This window comes from Papio anubis, chromosome 1 (genome assembly GCF_008728515.1).
Source record: "Papio anubis isolate 15944 chromosome 1, Panubis1.0, whole genome shotgun sequence".
Lineage (NCBI taxonomy): Eukaryota > Metazoa > Chordata > Mammalia > Primates > Cercopithecidae > Papio > Papio anubis.
The window spans coordinates 28,036,668-28,052,157 of record NC_044976.1 but is presented as its reverse complement, the minus strand read 5'-3'; the positions used below and the strand labels follow the sequence as shown (position 1 = coordinate 28,052,157).

The window sequence follows — 15,490 nt, the reverse complement described above, 5'->3', positions numbered from 1 at the left end:
CAGAAGGCAAGGCCTCTGCAGGGGCAGAAATGTGTGTTCCAGGGTGTCTGGGGAGGGTGGTAGAGAAGGTAGACCTGACTCAATGCACTGACTGCACCTGCAGAGCCTTCCCCACCCCCAAACTTCCCCCCTCATTCCATTGTGTTCCTTCTTTTCTTCCAAAAACCAGCTCAAAAGTTTCCTCCTCGAGCATGTTCTTCCTGAGCCACCTCCCTTCAACCTTGCCCGGCAGCCCAGTGAGGACAGAAGGATGAGGTTTGGAAATAGTTCTAGACTAAGTTTCCTTTCTCCCTTCACTAGTAATGAGCCCTTACTCAGGTCCCTTGACAAGTTCCAGTTTTCTCATCTGTAGAATGGGGCAGCCCCCAGGCTCCTTTTCAAGATCAAATGAAAAATCAAGTGGGAAAAGAGTTTTGCAAACAGCAAACTAGTGCCTGAGCGCTGGCTGCTGGCTCCACCTGTCTCCCTTTGCAGTGTCCCTTCTGCAAGCTGGAGGGTGCTTTGTGTTATGTTTCATGATCGCCTTCCATGCAGAAACTGGCACCTTAGAACTGATCAGACAGCAGGGGGCCATGGAATGAACCCACCACGTGAAAGCAGCTAGCCTACCCTACCAGATGGGGCACACATCCCAGGCTGTGCTGAGATTCAAAGAGGGAAGGAGACAGTCACTACAGCCACACAGTTGGGGCATGCTAGGGGGCAAGCAAAGACTTGAACCTAAGCTTTTGGTACCCATGCTCTTTGTGCTATTGGGAAGTCCAGGCTCAGCTTTTGAATGGTGACATTTCAGCATCCGAGCAGCCAGAGAGGCAGCTGTTTTGTGACTTTGCCTCGGCCCCCTCCACCAGGCCCATCACGGTTGCTTAAAGATCCAGCATAGTTTTAGTTAAGATTCTGAGCCCAGGAGGGAAGCAGGAAATGATTCATTCTCTCTCTCAGCCAATGTACACAAAGGTACATTATTAATATTTACTCGGGGGCTTCTCCAAGGACCACAACAGCAAATCATAGGAGAGGAGGAAATGGAAGATGAGCTTCACTAGATCCGCCTGCTGCCTACATGTGGGGCGAAGGGGCCTGCTGACCATGCGGCCTGGCACAGCCCCCGCCAGTGCAGGGCCTAGATGGGGCCTTGAGGCTCATTCTGTCCGACCCAGAGAGGGAAGGGGACTCGCCCACAGTGACTCAGCAAGGTCACCACAGAGGAGGGAACAGAGTCTGGGAATGTGGAGGGATGGACTAAGCTGTGAGCCTCAGGGCCCTCGTCTGCAAAATGTGGAAATAAACACTGCCAGGCAGTTTGGAAGGAAGATTTAAAAGAATGACCCACAGCATCTGGCCAAGAACAGGGGCTCCACCAATAACATCAACGTGAGTACTAATGAGGACATCGGTGCCAGGGCCTGCCCCCATTTCCCAGCCTGCTTTGCAATGGCCCTGGGCACCCTTTCCTGGGAAAGCATCCCTCTCCCCAGGCTGCGCTGGGCTAATGAAAACCAGGCTGAGAGAGTATCAGTTACTCAGCGCAGGAAATGGTCCCTCTTCATCCTTCTAAGATCTCCTTTCACAGGGGCCAGGCAGCAGCCCTCTGCACCCTGCCGTTCTCCAGAAGACCCAGCCCTGGACCAGCACTCAGGCGCAGCAGCCACCCTCACCCCTTTCTGTGGCCCACTCTGTGTCATCGCCTGAGGAATGGGACCCAGATGTGATTTTTTTTCCACCTGGCAGACACCTGCTGACAGCTTCTGTTGCTTGGTGGCTGTAATTGCAGCGCTCTCTCCCCTTTATGCCCTGCTAGGCACAGACTCCATCTGCCTCTGCCAGGGAGTTGATTAAATAGTTTATTAAATCTCTCTGCTTTTGCTTGCAAACTGTCTCTTTTAGAGATGACAAAATACCGAGACCCAAAAAGCCAAGGTGAACTTCCTGAAGGCCCCACAGCTAGAAAAAGACTGAGCTGGGAGTTCGTGGGTGACTCTGATTCTGGCTGGTACCCCCGCCCCTGGTCCAAATCCCTTCTGAGTTCCTGCTGCACCTGCAAAACCAGATCCTTACACCAAAGCCCCTCTCCCCTGCAGCTAAGCAGATTCTGTCACTTGTGACTCAAGCAGTCCAGATTCTCATGAGGAAGAGGAACTTCCTGATGCTCAGAGATGCCCAGACCCAGATGGGTGCTGACCTCAGGAGGGAGATCACTGAGGTCCACGGGAGGGCAGGAAACCTGCAGTGCTGGGGCCCAGGCCCTGCACCCTGGTGGCTGGGGTGTCCTGGGGCCTCTCTCCTAATTAACCTCCTCTCCGCTGTGTTGTCTCCCTCCTGCTCCATGTCCCTTCCTTCCTCATCCCTACACCCAGCCCCTCCTAGGACCATCCATTCATCCCTCAGGCATTGCATTGTCTGTAGCCCACTTGTGACTGTTCATCCACTGGGCTGGCCACACTGGGGATGCAGAGAGTGACAAGGCCATGTCCCACCCCCCAGGGAGGCTCCAGTCTGGCTGGAGAAACAGACACACAATCCATCACAGCCCAGCTGGCCAGTTCTGAGATGGGGGAAGATGCCAGAGGGGCTGGGGGAGATGGGGGAAGGCCAGGCCCTGGACATGGAGACTGGGAGGACTTCTGAGAGGAGGTGGTGTCTGCCCTGAGACCTGAAAGAGAAGTGGGGCAGCCGGGGGAAGGGGCTCACTACGGGGGAGAAGGTTACTGTGGGTAGCAGCAGCCAGGCACAGGCAGGGCACTGGCAGAGAGGGGGTGCCTGGCGCCCTTGGAAATGGCAGGCAGTTCTGCGTAGCCAGGGCAGGGTGGAGAGCGGGGAGAGGAGGGTGGGGAGGGGGAGAGGAAGGTGGGGAGGTGCAGAAAGATGGGGCTGGGGCCCACCCCGCTCAGACCACAGAGGGCGTGGGGAGGGCTATGGGAGGAAGTGACCTCTCCATAAGCATGGGGGAGGGGGTGTTCCAAAAGCATCTGGGCTCCTTAGACCCCTTGAATGGCGGGGAGGGGAGGAGGCTTCTCTCTTCCTCCCTCCCTCTGGCCTCCTCTCTCTCTCCCCCTTTCCCTTTCTTTCTCTCTCTCTCTCTCTCTCCCTCCCTCCTTTTCTCCCTCATCCCTCCTCCCTCCTACTGTACCCTCCCCTCTCCTCCCCCTCCTCCTCTTCTCTCTTCTCTTCTTCTTCTCTTATACTCCGCTTTCCCCCATTTCTCTCCCTCCTTCCCTCCCCACTCCCCTCCTTCTCTCTGCAGACCCCCCTCCACCTCCTCCCTGCCCCGCCCCAGCCGCGCTAGTGAGGCCCTGCGGCGCCACCTTCAGGCCGTGGCCGGGAGCGGTGCAGTCCCCCCACGACCCCAAGAAGGAGGAGGTACGGGCCTGGGTCCCGCCCTGGAGGTGGCGGAGGTCCCGCCCCGACCGTCCCAGGCCCGCGTAGACCCGCAGCCTGATCTCTGCCTGCTCTGCGCCCACGCCAGCATCAGCCCCAGCCGGCTCCGTCTCTCCTAACGACCCTAATTACCAGCCAAGCTCGGCTCCCCAAGGCCCAGGCGCCAGATCTGATGACTTTAATAACAGAATCCCTTCCCTTTCAGGGCCTGCTCCGGAGGCCACTGGCCTGAGGATGCAGCGATATCTGCTGTCCTGGGAGGGCGGACCCCACGGGGGTTCTACACCCTTACACAGGGGAAGAGGGGCTCAGCCAGGGCAGTGAGGGGAGGATGGCTTAGGGTGGCCTAAGAGAACCTGGCGCTGAACGCTTGTTCATTTATTTGATCCATGATCACTCAGGGACACCCACCCTTGTGCCTAACAAAGTTTGGAAGGCCCCTCATCATACCGAGGCTTTCTGACTGAGCTTCTCTCTACCCTGAATGTGAGAGATCCTCACAGTTGAGCGGGAATATCATGGCCCCTACAGCCTGAAGGAGCTGCAGATGAATCTTTGTCCCTCTAGAACCCTGAGGGCTTAGGGTCCCCTTGTAAATGGGAGGGGGAAATACGTCAGAGGCATTTGAAAGATATTAATACGGATTCTTGCAAAAGATAGTAGTTACAAGCCGGGTAGTGGTGGCTCACCCCTGTAATCCCAGCACTTTTGGAGGCTGAGGCAGGTAGATCACCTGAGGCCAGGAGTTTGAGATCAGTCTGGCCAACATGGTGAAACCCGGTCTCTACTAAAAGTACAAAAATTAGCCGGACATAGTGGCAGGTGCCTGTAATCCCACCTACTCAGGAGGCTGAGGCAGAATTACTTGAACCCGGGAGCGGAGATTGCAGTGAGCTGAGATAGCGCCACTGCCCTCCAGCCTGGGCGACAGAACAAGACTCTGTCTCCAAAAAAAAAAAAAAAAAAAAGAAAGAAAGAAAGAAAAAGAAAAAGAAAGAAAGAAAAAGAAAAGAAAGATAGTAGTTACAAAGATGAACTATCCTTTATCACAAACCCTTGTAATAGAGCACATCTCCCCATGATGTTTTATCTTCTATACAAATAAGCATTGTACCTAGGGTGGGCACGTTCCTCCTCTTACCTTTGGGAACACCCTGCTGTGCCTGTGGAGCAGCTACTCTTTATTCCTTTACGTGCCTAATAAACTTGCTTTTGCTTTACTCTGTGGACTCCCCCAATTTTTTCTTGTGTGAGGTCCAAGAATCCTCTCTTGGGGTCTGGATCAGGACCCCTATCTGTTAACAAAATGACAATGGGGTGACTGTTATCGCGCTGGGTGATTGGAGCTATGACACTGGCCTGTGACAATTCCTGTGGGGGCCCAGAGAAGGTGCTGGCACCCCGGGGGGGGTTCCAGAAGGGGGAGGGAGGGGGCTCTGAACTGGTTTCACAGAGTGGGTGGCATCTGAGCAGGTTCGTTCGGATGGAGTAAGAGTTTGCAGGGGAAAGATGATGAGAAGGGCGTTCCAGGCAGGGGACAGGTGCCCAGAGGTGTGGAGTCTGGAAAGAGCAGAGGCTTTCAGAGATAGGGAGTTTGTGTGGCTGAAGATGGAGGGGAAAACAGTGGGTTAGGCTGGGAGAGCATTAGAAGTTAGATAAGGAAGAGCTTCGGGGACCTCCTTCACTAGGCATGAGGGAGACGAGGTAGAAGGTAATTGTGACATTAACAGTCGCAGCTATCCGTCACTGAGGGCTTCCCATCTGCCAGGCACATCCTGAACACTCTAGACACTTCGTTCACTGATCTTAAGGGGAAGGCATATTATCACCGCCTCTATTTTATGGAGATAAAGAGGTTAAGTCTCTTGACCTAAGTCATTGGTGAGGGAGGAGGCCAGGGTGCCATCTTGGTCTTGGGCTGATGGTGCCATTTGGACAGCCACTCACTCAGAGAAGAAATACCTACTGCGAGCCTGCTCAGACTTGCTCCCTGCCCTCAGGGAGCTGACACTTCAGTGTAGGTAGATGATCCCTGGGAAGCCATGTAACACGCAGCTCAACAAGATCATTTCAGGCAGTAAGAAATAACATGAGAAAAACCCAACAGGGAGAGGGGTCAAGGGACTAGGGTGTGGGTCCAAAGGAGGAACTCCTCCCATAGGCTCAACTTCCTGGACATACCTGGCAGCCCTTCACCTCTACGGACCACCCTTCCCCTCCTGGACACTGTGGGGGCTGCAAGAAGGGGAGAGTTTCTGATGGCCCGTCTCTGGGAAAATGCTTCTGAAGACCCCTCTCCTTTCTCAGCTAGTCTCCTTCTGCTTCAAGCACTGGCTTCCAACCATCTCCCTTGGAGATACCTCAGATTAACGGGCCAAGAAAAGCAAATTTTTCGCTTCCCCTGCCAAAGGCCAGGGGTGGGAAGGGACATCTCCTACCCTTGGAAACAGCCTTGACTTCTCTCTTCATGGGAGAGTAAGGAAGAGTTTCCCTACCACATGCTGTTTGGTTTCCCACAGGTAGTCCCATGCTACCTATAAAGTATTAGACACAGAGAATCTTAGAGCAACCAAGCCTTAAATCCTCAGACAGCATCAAATTATAGACTTTGAGACTCTTAGAATCATGGAATGTTAGAAATTGAGCAGGTTAAACGGACTGATAAAACTATAGAAGTTTTAGAATTAGAAAACAAGATCTTGAAAGTCTCAGAACCCTAGAATTTTAGAATTTGGACTTGAAAGGAACTCCTGGCTCCATCATTAACAGCTGACGTCTTTGAGCATTGATTTATTCTCTCTGTGCCTCAGTTTCCTTTCTATTAAAAGGGAATAATAATAATTTGTGCCTGACAGCGTTACCATGAAGAGTCAATGAGTTACTCTGTGTGGAGAGCTGAGATCAGTGCCAGGCACTCAGTGAGCTGTGAGCTGTACTAATACTCTTACAACTAATCTAATTCACCTTCCCTTGTAATACGGTTTAACTGGTTACCCACCCCTCCACCAACCCAGCTTCTGTGCAGGAGGCCATGCAACTTAGACTAGATTCCTTCCTAATATGACATAATCATTTCCATTGGAAGCAACCTTTATCACTCCAAAGCCTGCTGTCCTGTCACTTCCTGCCTCCCTTGTCCAATACTGTCCTCTATAGGCAGAGACTCCCCTTCCTCAATGGCTACACAGCCACTGGGAGCTCAGCCTGCTCAGCCTCTCCTCCTAGATGCCAGGTGGAGGTGGTGCAATTTGTCTGGAAGCCTCCAGCACCCCCATTCTCTTTTCTTCTTTTCTCAGTATTCTCTGGCCCTCCCCCAATTCCTAGGTTTCCTAGGAGCTCTAATATCTTGCCTTCCATAGACAAAAGCATCCATAATCTCCCTGAGGTCAGAGGGGCTGTGCACTTTGTAAAGGAAGCCTGGAGAAAAAGGCAACATTCAACCTGAAGCCTCAGTGTAGGTGGATGATCCCTGGAAAGCCACGTAAACACACAGCTAAAGAGGATCATTTCAGGCAGTAAGAAATACCACGAGAAAAACCGAACAGGGAGAGGGGTGGGAGCTCAGGTGTCACCTGGGGTATGACAGATCATGGGATCTGTCAATGGTGGGAGCTCAGGGGCCACCTAGGGCATGACAGATCAATGGATTTGAGCAGAGGGAGTTTAGAGTGTCCCTACCCCAGAACTACAGCACCTGAAAGCTGCCCACTTTGCTTGGGTGCTCCCCTTCCTTCCGGGTGCTTCGCATCTCTGAGGGAAGGAACAATTGCCCAGACTGTTGCCCGGGTGAGGCTGCACACACAGTTCAGCACTAATGGGGGGATGTGAGTCCATGCTCCTGCAGCAATCACTGAATATCCAGCACCAATAATTCCCCAGGTTTGCCGCTAGGGGCTCCAGGAAGGAGCAGCAGCAAGGAAGCTAGACATCTGCAAGGCTCCCATCACTTCCCTAAAATGCCCAGGTATTTTATGGTTGGGCAGAAGAATGGTCATCTTTCTCCCAAATGGGCTTGCAATTGCTAGAGCATACTTGGGCTCTTTCAGTTAAAACACTGGTCTGCCGAGAGAGATATCAATAAGTAGAAATTAGCTTATTTCTGGAAATTCAGCCAGAAGGGAGTCTGGGCTGGTTTTGTGTTTTAAACTATTTCTCTTTTCATCCTACCTTTCTGTCTCTGATGCCAAGGCCCTGCGGGCAGAAGTGGAGTTGACAGGACCAGAAGTCTAGAGCCAGGCCCTGGTAGTCAGCAGACAGACCCAACCAGGCTTGGGGCCTCTGCAGTGGCCCAGGACATCAAGCCTAGCCTCAGTGAGGACACCGACAGAGCTGTGATCTAATGGTGGGAAAGAAGGTGCAGGATCGAGAGAGGCTCAAGAGGGGGAAGAACAACCTATGTTCCAGCCCCTCTTTCTCTGCCCCACACCTCTTTATGCTGCAGGTGAAATCGCTGGTCCCTGCTCCTCAGGCGTGCTGGGCCCCTCCAGACCATGCTCCTTTGCACATGCTGTTCCTCTGCCAGGAATGTCCTTCCCAGCCTCATACCTCCTCCTCCATGCAGTCCTCTGAAGCTGCTCTCCTCCAGCCCCAACTCCATCCCAAGCACCCACCTCAACCTTTATTCTTCTAAGGCCTCTTCCAGCTCCAGATCTTCATACTCTTAGAAGCTCCTTTCTCCATCAAATCAAACATATCAAGATGCACATTAAGTCAATGTATGTATATAACTACATAAGAGCCAAGGAGAGCAGAAAGTGACTCGTTGATAATGTTAATTTTGCAGAGATTTAATTAAATGTGTCAATGTTAAGGTTGTAGCTTTCTGTTTATATTCGAATCTCATAACGTGTTTCAGGCCTTAAACATGTTGAAAGCTTTAATGCCTCTGTAGGTGGGGACTCAGATGAGCTCAGCATCCTAGGGTCTTAGCAGTGGCAGAGAGCCCAGAAGTCATCTCTCTACTCTAGATTTGTCACGGCAAGATGGCAAGTCAGGGACAGAGAGAGGCGAATGTGTTTGAGGTCACAGAGAGGGTCATGGTAGGTCCAAGAGAAGGACTTGGGAACACCTGATCCAAGGCCAAGACCACATCTCCCACAATTTACTGTGTGGGCTGAGGCCAAGGACTTTTGGCCTGGCCTACCCTCTGAAGTGGACCCAAGAACCAAACCAAACCCAAATATTGCGGTAGCTGCTGTGTTCTGGGTGGTCCCCATGCATGAGCCCTGATTCTGAGCAGTGCGTGGGTCTTCCCTCATTTCTCCCTCTCAACTTTCGATGAGGCAGATGCCATTATTGTCTGTCTCTCCTTGCAGAGAAGGCCACTCAGCGAGGCTCAGAGAGGTGAAAAGACCAGTCAAAAAAAAAAACAAAAAAAAACAAAAAAAAAAAAACGCCGCCGGGCACATGGCAGAGCCAGGAGTCCAGCCCAGGCAGTTTAGGGCTAGAGCCTGCAAGCCACCCCTGTTCTATGAGCCCCAGGCAGAAAGAAAAGGAGGGAAGGGTGGGGGAGGGGAGAGGAGAGAGGCTCCTTCCCTTGGATGTCTTGGGGAGATCCAGGCCATGGTCTGGCACACACCACAGCACATACTGTGGGTTCATGTGTTCAGATGGCCTGACCCTCTACGGGGAGCATCATGGCATGGGCTTAAACATGCCAGATATGCCTTAGCCCTGAGCAAACCCTCTGTCTCCAGGGTCCCGGGGAAGGTAAACTGCTCCACAGACCGAGCTGAGTGCAGCAAAAACAGGACAGCAGAAGGGATAACACCATCAGACAGACCTGGGCTGGATCCCAGTGCCACCACGTCCTGATGGCTCAAACATGGGCAAAGCTCTCCCTTCCCTGAGCCCCAGCTTCTGCATCTGCAAAATGGACACAGTGTCTAACCACTACCTTGTAGTATTGTTGGGGACTTTAAGTAAAATGAGACAGAGGAGGAAACTGGTGCTCAGAGATGTTAAGACAGGTGCCCGGGGCTCACATAGCTGGTAAGCTGTGTGAGCCGAACCCCAGGGCTTTTGTCCTCTGTTCTAGTCTTCGGCCTCAACCATGCTTCATAAGTAGGGGCCAGTGAATTTGCCTTTTTTTTTTTTTTTTTTGAGATGGAGTCTCACTCTTTGTCATTCAGGCTGGAGTGCAGTGGCACTTGATCTCGGCTCACTGCAACTTCTGCCTCTCCCAGTTTCAAGCCATTCTCCCAGCTCCCTCAAGCTCCCAGAGGCCGGGAGAGATTACAGGCAAGCCACCATACTCCAGCTAATTTTGTATTTTTCAGTAGAGACGGGGTTTCACTATGTCGGCCAGGCTGGTCTCGAACTCCTGACCTCGTGATCTGCCCACCTTGGCCTCCCAAAGTGCTGGGATTACAGGCGTGTGCCACCACACCCAACTTGATTTTACCTTCTAAGCCTCAGTTTTCTCATATGTGAAATGTAGATAACGATATTCTCTTGCAGGTTTTCCTTTGGTATTTGCAATCTTGTGTTTCAATTGTCTGGTACCCACTAACATCTATGACCTGGTAGTTAAAATGACGGTGATGATGGTGATGATAATAAACAGGTTGGATTGAGCAGAATGAATAGAGAAGAGAGTTCATTAAGGCAAGACCCTGTTCCCACCAGGAAAAGGATAAGCTGATTATCTACTGATGCTCCCACCGCCCATCCCTCTTCTTCCTGCCACCCCTCACCACCAGCTCCAGGAAGCTTATGAGGGACACGTGTGGGGAGGGCGGCTGACTTCCCCTGTGAACACTGGCTGCTACTCTTCCTCCCAAAGAAGATTCGTCAGTCATTACAGGCATGAGAAGGATGACTAGTCCTGCTCTCCATGGAAGTGGGGGCTGGAGAGATCAGGACAGGCAGGGTGGGGTAGGTATAGGCAGGTGGATGGCAGGTGGGGCTTGGCTTGTTAGTGGGTGACCCCGCAGCAGTCCTGCTGTGAGCGCAGGCTCCTTCCTGATCTAATTAGCATTGCTGAGACTTAAACTACACAGCCCTGAAGTGAGTTTGCTCCCCCAAGAGCATTCCAGAACTAATACTGATTAAATATGAAACAGTTCCTCCCTTCAGGGCCTAGTCTAGAAGGCACAAATCAGAAATGGGAGCTGTAATTACTAGCTCCGATTTTGCCGTATGCATTTTGAAACAATGCAATGGAATGGGATAGGATAGGATAGGATAGGATAGGATAGGATAGGATAGGATAGGATAGGATAGGATAGGATAGGATAGGATCGAATCGAATCTTCCCATCCCACAAGTAAAAAACAACTAACAATATTGCGAGTTATTTCTGCTCTATTTCAAGGAGCATGAGCTTTTTTATTCTTTGTTCCTTCCCTTTGTTATCATTCTGCTTTTTCATCCGGGTGAGTTGCTGTGTACCTACCATGTGCTGGGCATATATGGATGCAAGGGTAAGAAACAAACAAGTCAGACTAGGTGCCTGCTCTTCTGGGGCTCACAGTCAAGAGGCGGATGTGACCCTTTTAAAAAAAGTCCCAACAGATTAGTGGAACTTACCTGAGGATGGGCCAAGTATGCCACGCACAGGAGGATGCTGAGAGGGACTAACTCAACTATGGGTTGGTTGAGTGTCTTAGGAGCTGATATTTAAACTCGGGACAGAATGATTTTAACACTTGTTCCCTCTGCCTGGAATGCTCATCCTCAGACATCCACAGGGCTCCCCGCTTAACCTCCTTTAAGTCTGCAAAAATGTTTGTGTTAACTGCAACTCCCCACATTCCTGGGCCCCTTCCCTACTTTATTTTTCTCCATTGCACTTGTCCTGTGTTACTAAAACATTTAATCTAGATGTTAATTGCCCATCTCTGCCTATTACAAGATAAGCTCTCTGAGGCCAGAAATTGTTGTTTCTCTCTGTTCTATACCCAGTACCTGGCACAGAGCAGGGACTCATTCAATATATATTGAATGACTGAATGACATCATTAGTCATGTTATGCTTTGTTTTGTTTCTTAAGAGACGAAGTCTCACTTTGTAGCCCAGGCGGGGGCCATGCTACGGAGCACAGACCTTATCCTTAGAGCAAAGAAGGGCGATCCCAGGATCTTAAGGAGGTGTGTGGCCAAGCCCAGTTTACAAAGATCTCGCTGCACGAATTGCAGGAGACGAGAGGCTGGGAGGTCCCACGGGAGTGTGCTGAAGGAGGTGTGGACCAGTGTTGTGATGGGGGAGATGCCTGGAAGGGCATGGAAAGAGGAATAAAAAAAAAGATGATACCCTGGGAGTCTTAGTGCCCAGTGGGCCCAGTGGGTTTTGGAAACGTAGGTCAGGGCATCCAGAGTTAAAGCCCAAGTTCTCGATGTTGGTGAGCAGCCAGGAAAGGAGGTGGCAGAGTGGCCTCCAGGGCACAGACGGGTTCAGATGTAGTTGGACTGCAATGGAGCAGCTTGTGGCCATCCAGACCCCACAACAGAGTCCAGAGATAACCAACAGGATGAAGACTGAACCAGAAAGGGGGAGGCAGGAGATGAATGATGTATTAGGCCTCACAGGACGCACACACATCCTCCTCCCTGTGCGAACGCCTCCCTGATTTTCATCAAAAACAAGCAGGGGAGAGGAGGATGCGTGGATTTGTAATGAGCCCTGACACATCCCCTGGTTACAGATCTCACAGCCCGGCTGATCCTCCCAGACCCAGCTATAATGATCTGGGCCCCGCCATGACCTAAAACAGAGCACATGCCCTTGGCGGGAAAGTCAGCCCCTCAAGCTGTCCCTTCCCAGGGGCAGGGGCAGGGCCAGTGTGGGGGTGGGGCTCAGCCCCAGCCAGAGGGCTCTGGTTGCCATGGAAACGGGTCACCCTGAGCAGAGGTCACTCAGCCAGGCTCCAGCATCCAGAGCAAGGTCAACCAGAGCCCAGTTAGCCTCAGCCCCTGGGTTCCGTGACCACTGTTCCCACTGTGCAGGTGGAAGCAATCGGCCCCTTCAGAACCCCCAGGACAGAGGATTCAGATACCTTCTGGAGCAGCCTTCGTCCACCATCAAGGTCCTCCGCGCAGAGACGAGCAGAGCCCAGGCTCAGCTGGGCGCCTTTGGGTCTAGAGACCTCAGCTACTGGGGCTGAAAATGGAGGCCTCTGAGGCGAGCCCGGAAGGAACCAGGACTGAGCTTGTCATGGCCTAGAGGCTTCTGGCTCCATCTGCTCCTTTTTTGGGGGAGAGCTGAGGCTCTGAGGGGTGGGCAGTGCCCCCACCATCCCCTGAGTCAGCTTCTCCCTGGTCTCCAAGGCTCCCAACCCTCGTTAAACCTTTAGGGCCTTCTGCCATGTCCTGCCTCCCTCCCACGCAGGCCGACTCCAGCTTGGCCACGTCCATCTAAACCAGGGTTTTCCGGCTTACTGAGTGACAGCCCAGATTCAGCTCCTGTAAGACACAAACCACCCCAGCCCCGCCCTGCTCCTCCACTCCCTCCCTGCGGCTGGGTCTGGGAACACCAAGCCTGTGAGCCTCCTTGTGGGGAAGTGGGGAATGGGCAGTATTTTGTGCAGAGTTTGGGTTTTTCACAGAGGACATTTTTGGTGCCCAGAGGGGAGATACAGGGAGAGTCACAGCACAAAGTCCTTTGAGTCAGCACGGGGTGTGGACGCCACCCCAAGACCTGTGAGAGCCATGGAAGGGGTCAGACCCAGAAGCAATGTGACCATCCTGTATTTGTATCACTCTATCTAGTGGCTGGGGTGGCTGATCCGACGGTTCTCAGCATTTGTGCAGCCCAAAGCAACAGAACTCATGCAGGCCCACAGGCCAGCAAACTAAACATGAAATTATAAGTCAAACAAAGTGCAAAATAAATAAGTTCTATCCTCCTACCTCAACGAATTCTCCAGCTCCTCATTGGAATGCGGGGACAGAGAAAGCTGGCCTTGACTCCTGATCGCTGAACCAGCCTAGGCCCAGCCCCTGCCTCACCTCCCCTCCTGCAGCCCAGCTCCACACCACAGTCTCATACGGTGTACGACACCCTACCCTGCAAGTCCCTGCTCTGTCCGTCCCTCCTCACACACAGCTGCACGTCAAAGTCTACAGGGGGGTACACTGGCACAGAGAAGAGGCCACGTGGGTCCTGGGACTGGACTATCAGGAGCTGGGGCAGGCCCTTCTAAACCTAGGCCCCCCTCACTCAGGCCTCAGGGTGTGCAGGGTAGATGGATTGTAGGACAGGTGGGGTGGAGGGACCAGTAGGAGGGCATGAGGATGTCTGGGCCGGAAACCACCAGAGTCTGAGACAGGACAGAGGAGGAGAGATTCCAGAGGGTGTAAAGCAGGACTGGATGGTGCCCGAGGTGTGGGGAGAGGCTGAGTCAGGGATGCCCACTTATTTCTGATTAGGGTGAGCAGGGGCTGCAGGGCACGAGGCGGAGGAGCAGTTTGATCGGAAGGTGAAGGTTCGGTTTTGAATGTTTCCAGTAGAAGGAGGCCGTGGGCTGCCGGGTGGATAGCAGCTTCAGGAGCCCCAGGCAGAAAGGTCCAGGAGGCAGGGCGGCCTGTCCGGCTCTGCACTGCATGGGCAGCACTTAGGACATGTGGGCACTTCAGAGTCCCTGATAAAGACTACGGCTGAGGAAGAGTTTCCACAGGAGACAGTGATCTGGACATGGACAGTGGTTAGACCCATGGATGTGGATGAATTCACACAGGACAAGAGAGAAGGGCCCTGGGGAGAACCAGGGATGCCCATGCTGGCTTCGCCATGGGTGGGTCTGCAGAGTTGACTCGCCTGCTGGCTGCAGATGTAGGACAAGGAGAGGTGAAGGGAGGGAGCTGGGCCTGCCGCCATCCCCTGCCATGCACTGACCCTACCCACTTGTTACGTGGAAAAATTAGTGTCCTCCTCTGTCCAATCAGATCCACACCTCTCCTTCTTTGGGGAGCATGAAGAGGTCTTAGAAGGACACCAGAGGTGGGTCTGGTATGAGGCAAAGGGAGGACATTTCCACCCGACAATAACGGTCAGACTGTGCTAACTGCTGGAAGAGTCATTTCAACAGTCTCCTGGGAATACAGAGGCGTTCATTTCAACCAGCAGGTGAAGCAAACCTCATGGAAGGTCTGCCTTTGACTTTGGCCTTGAAACAGGTGTAAGAGTTCCATAGACAAAGAAGGGGATCAGTAGGGAGGGTGGGAGGCACAGAAGACAACAAGCTGAGGGTGTGTGCAGGGCACAAGTCGGAAATGCTGCAAGGTTCTGGTGTGCTTGGAACAAAGGGTGCAGTGGATAAGGCTGGAATCAGAAAAAGAGAACCCAAGAGAAGTAGCAAGGGCCTGTGGGGGACAGAGACGTAAGTTTTGAAGTGAAAAGAGGGACAAAGATAAATGTCACCCGTGGCTGGGACAAGATTCACTGATGGAGGGATGGGTTTAGAATGCGAATCATGAAATCACACAGCATTAGAATTCTGAGGAGCCTTAGATGAGAAGAATAACAAAATCATCGTTTCTTAAAGCCTTAGAATCTTAGGGAATCTTATAATCTTAGGATAATTGAATCATTGGATCTCAGAGTCTTTGGTTTTTAAAACGACAGCAATTCTGCATGTGAGACTGCTCAAGGGTGTCACACCCAGCCCCTCCTCCTCCTGGGTATGATAATATGTACCCTGTGCTCAGCGCTTTGCACACATTATGTCCTTTTGTCTCCATGACAACCCTGGGAAGTAGCAATTATTATTTTGCTTGATTTTCCAGATGAAGACACCACAACTTAGTGAGGGTAAATGGGTTGCAGAAGGTCAGACCCCTTGTAGGCAGAGTGGCCAGGACTCAGCCCAGACCTCTGGGCCTCCGAAGCCCATGCTCTCAGCCTCGCTGCTGTTTGCTTCCTGCAAGCCCTCTCTGCTTAGTGCTCACCCGTCCTCTGTGCACACCTCCAGCGACAGGGAGCTCCTATCCATCCCAACTTGGAGCACAGTTCTCTTTCTCAGGACATCCACCCGTTGGCCCCAAATCTGCCCTAGGAAACTTCACTCAGGACTCACACAGGGAGAGGGAGCAGCTACCTGAAGTGGGGCAGCAACTACACAGAAGAGGAGTGTTGGATGATGAAAGCCCCAGATGCAGCCCATCCCTAAAATAT

General features: G+C 52.3%; 1 long non-coding RNA gene across 1 annotated transcript; it reads left to right on the top strand.

The window, feature by feature from the left end:
- Positions 1-432: 432 nt before the first annotated feature.
- Positions 433-1,856, top strand: LOC103883041. The gene is made up of 2 exons (XR_645097.3): positions 433-1,374; positions 1,574-1,856. It is a non-coding gene; the product is annotated as an uncharacterized LOC103883041 (long non-coding RNA).
- The last annotated feature ends 13,634 nt before the right edge of the window (positions 1,857-15,490 follow it).